Raw genomic sequence first — 10680 nt, 5'->3', positions numbered from 1 at the left:
ACACTGAGGAAGGCCTGGTGTGCTTCCAAAAGAACAGTCTGGAAGTTTCCCCTGTTCTTACTTCCCATTGTTCTGAAGCACCATCACCTGACTATACAACTCATGGTGTTTCCCCAGCTGTGCTCTCTGGAAAACAGGAACCCCAAGACACACGGCACTGTGAGTCTTAACTGAATAATATATATGAAAGAACTTGATCCTGGGAGGAAGTCTCTACAGAGAGGCCCAGTATCCTCATTGTCATTTTCACCATCACTCATATTTCAACGAGCAGCCTGCCAAGAATTCAGTACAAGATTCCAAAGGACCATGAAATGACATTTTTCCACGCTGCGTTTAAAACATGCCAACACTGTATTTTTCTATATCACTGGTGGCTAAAACTATACTTTTTTAAAAGCACCATTAGGAAAAGTGAAGCAATAGTGGTCTCTTGTGGAAGTAAACAGAACATACAACAATTTATATATTGTAGAATGTGAATCACACAGGATCTTTTGAAGCCCACTGGTAGAAAAATGCCCTTTTTTCAGAGTGGATGGTTTGTGAAGGCTCAGGCCTAAAACCTGAGGCTATACTTGGGAGCCTTTCCTCAGGGCCATGAAAATTTGATTCCTCCTGTCAGCCACCAGCCTTCCCGCTCTGCACCCCTCCATCAGCCAGGTGGGTCTGAAGCAGGTGTTTGGGAGACACGCTCTGAGATTCAGCGTTGCATTGAGTTTCAGTGGCTTTGTGCTGGGCATACAAGTGCATTTTCTTCAAATATCACTGTCAAAACGGGGCCACGCTACTTAAAGGCTTTCCCTCCTGGACGCCCATTCAAAACTGGGCTGCACAACATGAATGGACCTAGAGATTGTCATACTGAGTGAAGTAAAGCAGACAGAGAAAGTGAAATATCGTATAATATCACTTATATGCGGAATTTAAAAAAAATGATACAAATGAACTTATTTGCAAAACAGAAACAGACTCACAGACTTAGAGAAGGAACTTATGGTTACCGGGGGAATGGTGGCAGGGAGGAATAGTTAGAGAGTTTGGGATTGACATGTACACACTGCTATATTTAAAATGGATAACCAACAAGGACCTACTGTATAGCACAGGGAACTCTGCTCAGTATTATGTAACAACCTAAACGGGAAAAAAAGATTGAAAAAGAACAGATACATGTATAACTGAATCACTTTGCTATACACCTGAAACTAACTCAACATTGTTAATCAACTATACTCCAATATAAAATAAAAAGTTAAAAAGAAAAAAAAAAAACTGGGCTGCAAACCCATTGACCACAAACCACTGTCTTTGTTTGTGACCATGAAAGGCAAGGAAAGACTAATGCTGGCATAGGTGTAGCAGAACTCAAAGGCCTGGAGGAGGACCAAAATACTTGGTAGATTTCTCCACCAAATGATGCACATTCTTTTATTTTCCCCTATTTTGATGAACATTTTGCCATTTTTTTATGCTGTACCAGAACTGAATTATGACTTGCATTTCAAGATTTGGGAAACCAATTTCACATACAACAAATTTATTATGAAATTTGACATAAACACTGAGAACACCTAAAATATGTGGACCGCATAAAGAATAAAAATAAGGTGAGCATTCATGCAACTAAGAATGAGCATTGCCAGGACCCCGGTGTGCCTCTCCAAGCACATCCTCTCCAGGGATGACCCCTAGGCTAACTTTTATGATAATCGTTCCCTTGTTTTTCTTTACAGCTTCCCACAAGTTTTGTATTTCTAAGCATATGTTTAGTTTGAGTTGCTTTTGAACTGCACATAAATGGAGCTTCTCTGCTCTGTCTCTGCTCTATAATAATCCATTGTATTGATACAAATCAACTCCCTTTTTTTTTTTTTTTTTTTTTTGCGGTACGCGGGCCCCTCACTGTTGTGGCCTCTCCCGTTGTGGAGCACAGGCTCCAGACGCGCAGGCTCAGCGGCCATGGCTCACGGGCCCAGCCGCTCCGCGGCATGTGGGATCTTCCCGGACCGGGGCACGAACCCGTGTCCCCTGCATCGGCAGGCGGACCCCCAACCACTGTGCCACCAGGGAAGCCCCAAATCAACTCCTTTTGATGAACGTTTGGGTCTTTTCCAGTTTTTCACATTGGCAAACAATGCTGCTATGAACAGTCTCATATGTCACCTGATTCCCACATGCAAGGGAATCCTCCAGACTGGAAGTGGGAGCACGTTTTCTGTAAACGGACATACGGTAGATATTTGGGACTTTACAAGCCAGTCAGTCTCTGTCTCTCGCAGCTATCCAACTCTGCCATTGTATCAGGAAAGCAACCAGGACCCGATGTCAACAGAACACAACAGATAACACAACCGTGCTGCAACGAAATTTTAACAAAAGAAAACCAAAGCAGATGGCAGGCCAGATTCGGGCTATGGTCCCATAGTCTGCGGACTCTTGCTAAAGATGGCCTGCTGAGGAGTGGAACTGCCGGGTCCACCCCACTGCACAATTCCATGGCAACCCGAGCGTGCACTGCACAGCCTGCTACAGCCAGAAGCTGCAGCCCAGCCTGCTGAGCCAGGGCCACATCCCACTCTGCTGGGTGAGGCCAAACGCTTCCCCAGAGTGGTTCTGCAAGTTTGCATTCCCCCCAGCGGTGTGAAGATGCCCCCTTCAAGGGGCATCCCTACCAAGGATGTCTTTACCATCCTTGGTAAAGACATCCTTGGTAAAGACATCCTTAAGTTTTGCAGAACTCAAGGGTGTGCAGTAGTTTGGCTTTGCATTTCGCTAGTAAGTAGCTGAGTCCTGACTTCATGCATTTCTGACAGCAGCCCTACTCTTGTGTAAACTGAAGATAAGTGGTTTTCCCTTGGGCACCTGAGTGGCAGAAGCCTGTGCTTCTGTATCTCCCTCCTGCCCCAGAACCAGGCTTACACATTGTGGAGGCAATGATGTTGATAATCCAAATCATGTCTTAGAATTCTGAAGCCCTCCTACTGAGGAGAGACAGGCAACCGAGACTGGTGGTTGAGGCTGAGGCCATTTGGGGGTCGGGGGGTCGGGATACAGACCACAGAACATATTAAAACCCTGAAAAATAAAACCACCTTACTAGCGAAGAAGGCAGAGCAAGCAGCTGTCTCAGTGGTTTCCAGGGGACCCTGGATCTTGTAAAACTGGCCTGGCTGGGGAAGCAGGGAAGTTAGGGTGTACGTGCCAAGCGGGGAGAGTCCCTGTTACCACCCCTACTTCACCAGAGCTATGAGTTCTGGGTTGTTTGTCTGTATGTGGGGTCATCTGTTTTATAAATTCAATCACTATATAATTTTTATCTGAGGATTTTTATCAGCTCATTAAAAAAACTACAGACCACCATTCAATATTAGTCAACTTACAGGAAGCCAATCCAAGAAACGGCCCCCGTGAATATACAGTCATCACTCGGTATCTGTGGGGGGTTCGTTACAGGACCCCCAAGGATGCCAAAACCTGATGACGCTCCAGTCCCTTATATAAAACATCACAGTGAGGGCTTCCCTGGTGGCGCAGTGGTTGAGAGTCCGCCTGCCGATGCCGGGGACACGGGTTCGTGCCCCGGTCCGGGAGGATCCCACATGCCGCAGAGCGGCTGGGCCCGTAAGCCATGGCCGCTGAGCCCGCGCATCCGGAGCCTGTGCTCCGCAACGGGAGAGGCCACAACAGTGAGAGGCCCGCGTACTGCAAAAAAACAAAAACATCACAGTGAAGTTGTCCCTCTGTATCTACGGATCCAGAAAGCCAACTGGAATGATACAGCTACGGTTTAAGATCTGGATGCGGAAGCCACCTACTGGCTGGGTGACCTTGGGCTGAGATCCTCCACTTCTCTGAATCTGTTTCCTCGTGTGCAGAATGGGAGTAATGATGGACCCTCTCCCATTGGCTTAGTCTAAGTGTTCACTGAGATAATGCATGGGAAAAGCTTGCTATGTTTGAGGCAGAAAATGCAAGCAGTAAATACTGGCTGCTGCTATCTTAGTAGTTTTTATAAAATGCAATCAGGAGTATAGTGGAATATCCCCTATGTATATCCACATAAACTCGTCTGCCTCAGAACCACACGTCTCCTGTTGAAGAAGTAGGCTCAGCTTGGTTAGATAACAAGAGGCCAAGAACCCAACTACTTTCCCTCTTTGCTCTGGCTGCCAGGAAGCTGAGGTTCCGTAACCAGAGGGTTGAGGGTGTGTGTTAGGAGAGGGGTGTACAAATGTGAGCCACAAAATTACATACATTAATTAATTTACATATTAATGTGAATGTAAGTACAGAGAGTAAGCAAAGGGTATGTAACCAAAAAATGGAGGAACAGAAAAGCTGAATCAGGTAATTTTAATTAAAACATTGTAATTTTTATGGATTTTTATGTTATTATTTGTTAGTGTTTTAATAGTTGTGATTTGCTAGACTTCTCTTCCTACATACATATTCACTTTTACATTCACTTTCAAAACTTTATATTATTTTTCTTAAAGGGATCCCTCTAAAACTTGGATCAACCCCTGCAAGACATAGAAAAGTCGACAGTGTCCTTCCTACTGCAAGATTTTCCAAGGGGCATGGCTGCAGGGAAAGCTCTAAGCAGGGCTCTCAAACTGTGGTCCCCAGATTGGCAGCATCAGCCTCACCTGGAAACTTGTTAGCAATGCAGATTCTCAGGTCTCACCCTAGACCTACTGAGTCATAAACTGTGGGGTATGGCCCAGCAATCTGTGTTTTCACAGGCACTCCAGGTGTATTGGAGGCACTCTGAACTCTGCACACCATTAGCTCTCAGGGAATCCATTTCCAGATCCTCAGGGTAAAAATATGCATTTGTATTGATCCTTTCACCTAAAATCGATCAGCTTGAGACCTGACCTACGATCTACCAGTTCTCAGCACCCACAATCCCCTCTTCTACTTTATCAGAGGGCACGCCTCTCACAAACCCAGAATCTCACCACTCTGGTTGCACAGCCATGGCGAGTTTTTATTCTGGGTCACCAAAGGGTCCGTGTGAAATATTTTTCATGTAATAACCTGCCTTTTCCCTTCCCTCCTTGTTGGCAAACACTGCCTTGCTCCAGAGGTTGTCTCCATACGTTCCATTCCTGCAGCAAACTACAGCGCGACTTCCTGCCAGCATCTCTCCATCCTAGAACTCGGAAGGGAGATGGCTATTACTGGACATGCATTACCACAACTATTAGGACTGAAAAATGAAATCAGACATTTCCGGTGAGCAAATAAGCCTGATAGGGCCAATTACCTTGAAAACAAGCATCCGCTTAGCCAATTATGTTAAATGATTTTTCTAAATTGAATAAGTCTACAGCTTCAAGGTTTTGATGCAAACATATTTAAGGGAGGTCATAAGATAAAGGCACTTATTTTTTTTAATGTATTATCAGAGATAATATTGCATTTAATAATATTTTAAAATTTCCCAGCACTTTTGAGTATTTCAGGTTACACAAGGTGCCTCTAAATTGAAAAATAACAGGTACAAAAAATAATCATTTGACAAATCTTGGAAGGCCTTTCTGGAATACATAACAGAAAGTGCGAAAGTGAATGACTCTAATAACTGAATAACAAATCTTTTTGCAAGTCACTGGTTTCCAATTCTTTGCTTGCAACAGAATTGAAAGAGAGCCCAATTTATTTGTCAGCAAATGGATTCTAAAAATTAAGTTCTGATCATAAACTACTGGGTAATTTTTGGCATATCGCTAAGTTCAAAGAATTAAGATATCTATAGCTATAGATATTTATATATAATAGCTATAAAAACTCTTTGTACTTCTATCCACTTATTTATGTGAATGAGGTTACATCTATAAAAATGACAAATAGGATAATTGATTCTAAAACCCATCTCATTCTGGCAATAAGTAGTGTTCATCCAGAGACATACAATTCAATTAGAGAGAGAGAGAAAAAAAACAAGTTATTTAATAAAAGGAAATTTTTCCAAAAGAATTTTACCTTTTTAATAATTAGCAAAATACATATTTACGTTATTTATATAGTAATTGTAATGTTAGTTCAATCCTGAAGAAATTTTTTAATACTTGGAGTTTTATGATCACAGAAAATTTGTTAGACCTTCTATTTGTCAAACTATGTATGTTTTTGTGGCACGGTTTGAGTGGGTGGGCAGCAAAACTTTAAAGGACTGAAATATATTAAATCAGTAGAAAATTCTGTGGTGAAAAAGGAATAAAGAAGAACTTGTTTGAAAGTACTTTTAAATAGGTGATGGTAGGTAACAAATTGCAATGGTTTTTAGATTTAAACAAATATATTTAAGAGAGTAACTTTCAGTTTCATTTTAAAATGTCCTTATTTACCCACAAAATCAGTTTAGGGTGGCCCAGATGGGTTTTCCAGCAATGGAAGCCGGCTCTAGGCTCCCTTTTGGTTATCTCGCTAAGCAGGTGTCAAGCTTTTCAAATAACAGGGCAGTTTTCTCCAAGAATTTGATCAGCCTGCCACTGAAGATGCCCTTCACCCTGCTCCCTTCAGAGTAGAGCTTCCTCAATGTACCCCATGATGCCAGAAATCCCCGCCTTGGAAAGGTGGATATTTGAGGAGGACCAAGCTCTTCAAAGAGGGCATTTCTGTTGTGTGGAGGCCATGTGGACCCCCAGCTGGCCTCCCTGCCTCCTTCCCACATCCCCACACAGGCACGGAGATTATTCTGAGCTGTGGGGAAAGCCTCTGGCCCGGGCCTCTCCGAGCCAGTCCCAGTTCTTATCCCTCCCTGGGGTCCCTGTTTAAAGACTGTAGGGCTGGACTTCCCTGGTGGCGCAGTGATTAAGAATCCGCCTGCCAATGCAGGGGACACGGGTTCAATCCCCTGTCTGGGAAGATCCCACATGCCACGGAGCAACTAAGCCCCTGTGCCACAACTATTGAGCCTGCGCTCTAGAGCCCATGAGCCACAGCCACTGAAGCCCACGTGCCACAACTACTGAAGCCTGCAAGCCACAACTACTGAGCCTGTGCTCTAGAGCCTGCGAGCCACAACTACTGAGCCTGCATGCCCTAGAGCCCAACACACTACAACTACTGAGCCCACACGCCGCAACTACTGAAGCCCACGTGCTCTAGGGCCTGCATGCCGCAGCTACTGAACCCACATGCTGCAACTACTGAAGCCCACGCACCTAGAGCCTGTGCTCTGCAACAAGAGAAGCCACCGCAATGAGAAGCCCGTGCACCAAAACGAAGGGTAGTCCCTGCTCGCCGCAACTAGAGAAAGCCTGCACGCAGTAACAAAGACCCTACGCAGTCAAAAAATAATTTAAAAAAAAGACCGTAGGGCTTGTCCTGGGTATCAAATCCAATTTGGCCATGATTAAAGGAAACACACACACAGAGCCTGCCGTGTGCCAGGTGCCATGTTAAGCACTTTACACATAATGATCCACTCAGTCCACTCTGTGCATGTGGACTGTTATCACCATCCCATGTAATGGATGGGAAAACTGAAAATGGATGGTATAACTGTGTAACTTGGCACAAAGCTCGTCAGTGGCAGAGCTAGGACTTACCCCAAAGAGCGTGGATCCGGAGTCCCTACCCTCACCCCGACACCCTCCAGCGCTGTCCACACAGGATGCTCCAGTCCACTTGCTCCACAGCTGACTGAGGGCTCCAGCTACCAGGGCTCTGCATCTTGGAGAGGGAAGGCGGGGCTGAGGCGTGATCTATGGCCCTTCAGCTGTCCACTGGCATACTGGGCCTGCTTGGACTTGAAGTCAAGAGGATTACAAACCCATGGGACTTCATACACACACTCACCCTGCCTTGTTCTGAGATCACCCTGCATGTGTTCTGAGATCAGCAGGTGCTTCCGAACTCGGGACTGCCCTTCACCCTTTGCAATTCAGGATTTTTATAAAGCCCCATCAAAATTGCAATGACACAGAGCTGGGACACCAGGATGTCACAGGGGCAGAATCAGAATCAGCAATCCCCTTCAAGACCCCATCAAGATTCAGGCAGCAGTAGGCACAGAGGCCATCCCTCTGAAACCCTCCTAGGTCGTGCTTCCCCTGGACCATTAATCCCGTCTTAACCTGTAAAAAGATAGGAGAAAGGAATTGCCTTGCTTAAGGTTAACACCAAGAATTCCTTCCAGGCTCTAGAGAGACTCAGGTAAATGGCAGCAAGAATTGAGAGTGAGTCAGGCCTGGGAGAAAGGAGGCTAAGGTGAAGAGGGTAGGGATAGGACAAAGGTCATTAAAAGTGGCTCTGACCCATACGTGAAGGACGGTTAAATGAAGGTATGACAGACAAGCCTGAAGTGGTATTACTCAGGGCTTAGCTGTAAGGAAACAAAATAAAGTTTTTATTCATCCTGTTTTATAGACTCTGCTCCCCTCTTTATCCTCTATATAATGTGTATGTGTGAGTATATAAAGGAGAAACAAAATGACAACTCAAAAAAAAAAGAATCTTTTAATAAAAATTACTCATAAAAATCCTAATAAATTTCAAAGAGCAAGATATTTCTTAGTACATTTATAAAGAACATTTGGTCCTTTTAAAAAAAGCTCCCTTTTAATTTAAATACATTTCTTATTTACAGATTAAACATAAAATATCATCTATAGTTGCAAAGCATATTGCACGTTACAGAGAGAAGCATTTGTATATTTCAATAGGTTTTTCCCAGAGTTTCCAACTCTAGATTTTTTTGTGTGTGTAAAAACATATTTACCTTTCTTGTGCATAATAAATAAAAATGCAGCCTGTGTTTTGCTATTTAAAACTAAAACAAAATACCTTTAAAAATATTATTTCTCTGCCTCTCAGTAAGAGGGAAGGGGGGTAACAAATCAAGAAGGTCCACGGGTACTTAACATTCTCGCCAGATTCACATGTAAATTCAAGGGGGAACTAACCCTGAGCCCTACAAAACCTGGGGACACACAGCCCAGCCGACTCACCTTCTCACTTTCACAAGAGTCCCTGCCCTGCAGGAACAGGCACTAGAGAAGGAGCTGGATGTCTGGGAATGGAAAACGAAAGAAAGATCAAGACTTTTTTTTTTTCTAAAGTCCCTGCTCAGCCACTCTAGGGCTGGGGCAATCATCCGGCCCGACCTGGTCACCAGCATTAAATTTGCGGTCGGCAAAAAGAAAGAAAGACCTCTAGAAAAAAAGAATTTCTGATATTTTGTCTACAAAACCCAAAGTGAAGGATTACAGTTTGAATTCATTCAGTAACTGAGCTAAGAAAATAGCTGAGAGGGATGTTTTTCTTTGGTGGAGGACACAGCAGGGAGGCGAGAGGAATCAAGCTGAGACCCTCAGATTGCACGTATCCAGCCAGGGAGCTAATTTCCATCTGCACAGACACCATCCTGGTGCATAAACACACAGAAAACTACTGGACTGATGTGCACACGCCCCATGGTCCAGGACAGCCTCAGGACCTGGGGATTCAGTTGCACAGAGCAGTCACACAGAGCAAGTTCTGACGGAAGATTTCCAAGTTCTGAAGGGAAGATTTGAACATGGAAGCTGGATTTCCACAAAGGCCAGGACAATTGGAGAGCTAGCAAACACTTCCTTCGTCACCTCCTCCTCCAGGAAATGGAGTTCCTCAGTCACAGCATCTCAGCCAGCGAAGCCTACCCTGGAACAATTTAGAACTCTGTGGTGGGAGATTTAAGGTAGCTATAAGGTAGCTTCCCACAAAGGTTTGGCAAAACCACTTTCATTGTGTGAACCAAAGCAGAGTCTAGACATTAGCTACACACAGGATTGCAAGGATGGTGCAAGCTGTCAGCTGTTCCAAAGCATGGAATGTTTGGAATCAGGGTGCTCCTAGGGCAAATCACAAGGGAATTTCTCTGACACTCCCCTCCTCAGCCCTCGCCTTCCTGATCTCCCACGACGCAGAAGAAACAGCAAAGACCCTGAAGGACATATCACAGTTGTTGACACTCTGACCTTTAAAGAGAAAGCAAGTTTTGAACGTGGCTCAAAGGCCCTTCTCTGTAACTAGCCACGAGGCGGGCACTCTGGCATCTAGTCACTGACTACGTGGCATCCAACTTTAGACTGGGCAGTCTGGAAGCTCAGCAACCAGGGTGAGAATGGGTCGCTCACCCTCGGACTCACGAGTGGTACAAGTCCAGTGCCTGGAAGCCAAGAAGGTCTGAGACTTAATACAAAACATGTCTCATGCCAGCCTGTAGCCGTGAGGTGCCTCTGTGGCACTCAGGCCCAGGTCCCTGTTCCAGAGCGGGAGGGAGATGGGATACCTGAGCCCAGAGGAGGGGGAACATTGGGGTGCGATAACCTAACAGTGTGATCACAAAGGGCCCACTTTCTTCCCTGAGGTGCCCCATTCTCCCAAACAGCTCATTTATAGTCCCACCTTGGTTTACCTGGAGAACAGGTGCAGGGATGCTCATGCAGGTGTGTGTCTTTAAAAGGGGATATTTTGGGTTGACTGAGGCAATGAAAATATTTTAAATATATAGAGTATTCTCAAAGAAACTTTTCTGTTCAGTAGATGAGACAATGTTGATAAACAGAATGCTTCTGAAATGAAGAAAAAATGTAAAACAGAAGCATTTGATTTTTTTTCCTTTAAAACATTTGCACAGTAAATGTTTAAAAGACAGAGGTGACGTTTATTACTGAAAATCCC

The sequence above is a fragment of the Delphinapterus leucas genome, chromosome 10 (genome assembly GCF_059928025.1).
Source record: "Delphinapterus leucas isolate spDelLeu-1000000601 "Yukka" chromosome 10, BTC_Dleu_Yukka2, whole genome shotgun sequence".
NCBI classification, from domain to species: domain Eukaryota; kingdom Metazoa; phylum Chordata; class Mammalia; order Artiodactyla; family Monodontidae; genus Delphinapterus; species Delphinapterus leucas.
This window is presented reverse-complemented; position numbering follows the sequence as displayed.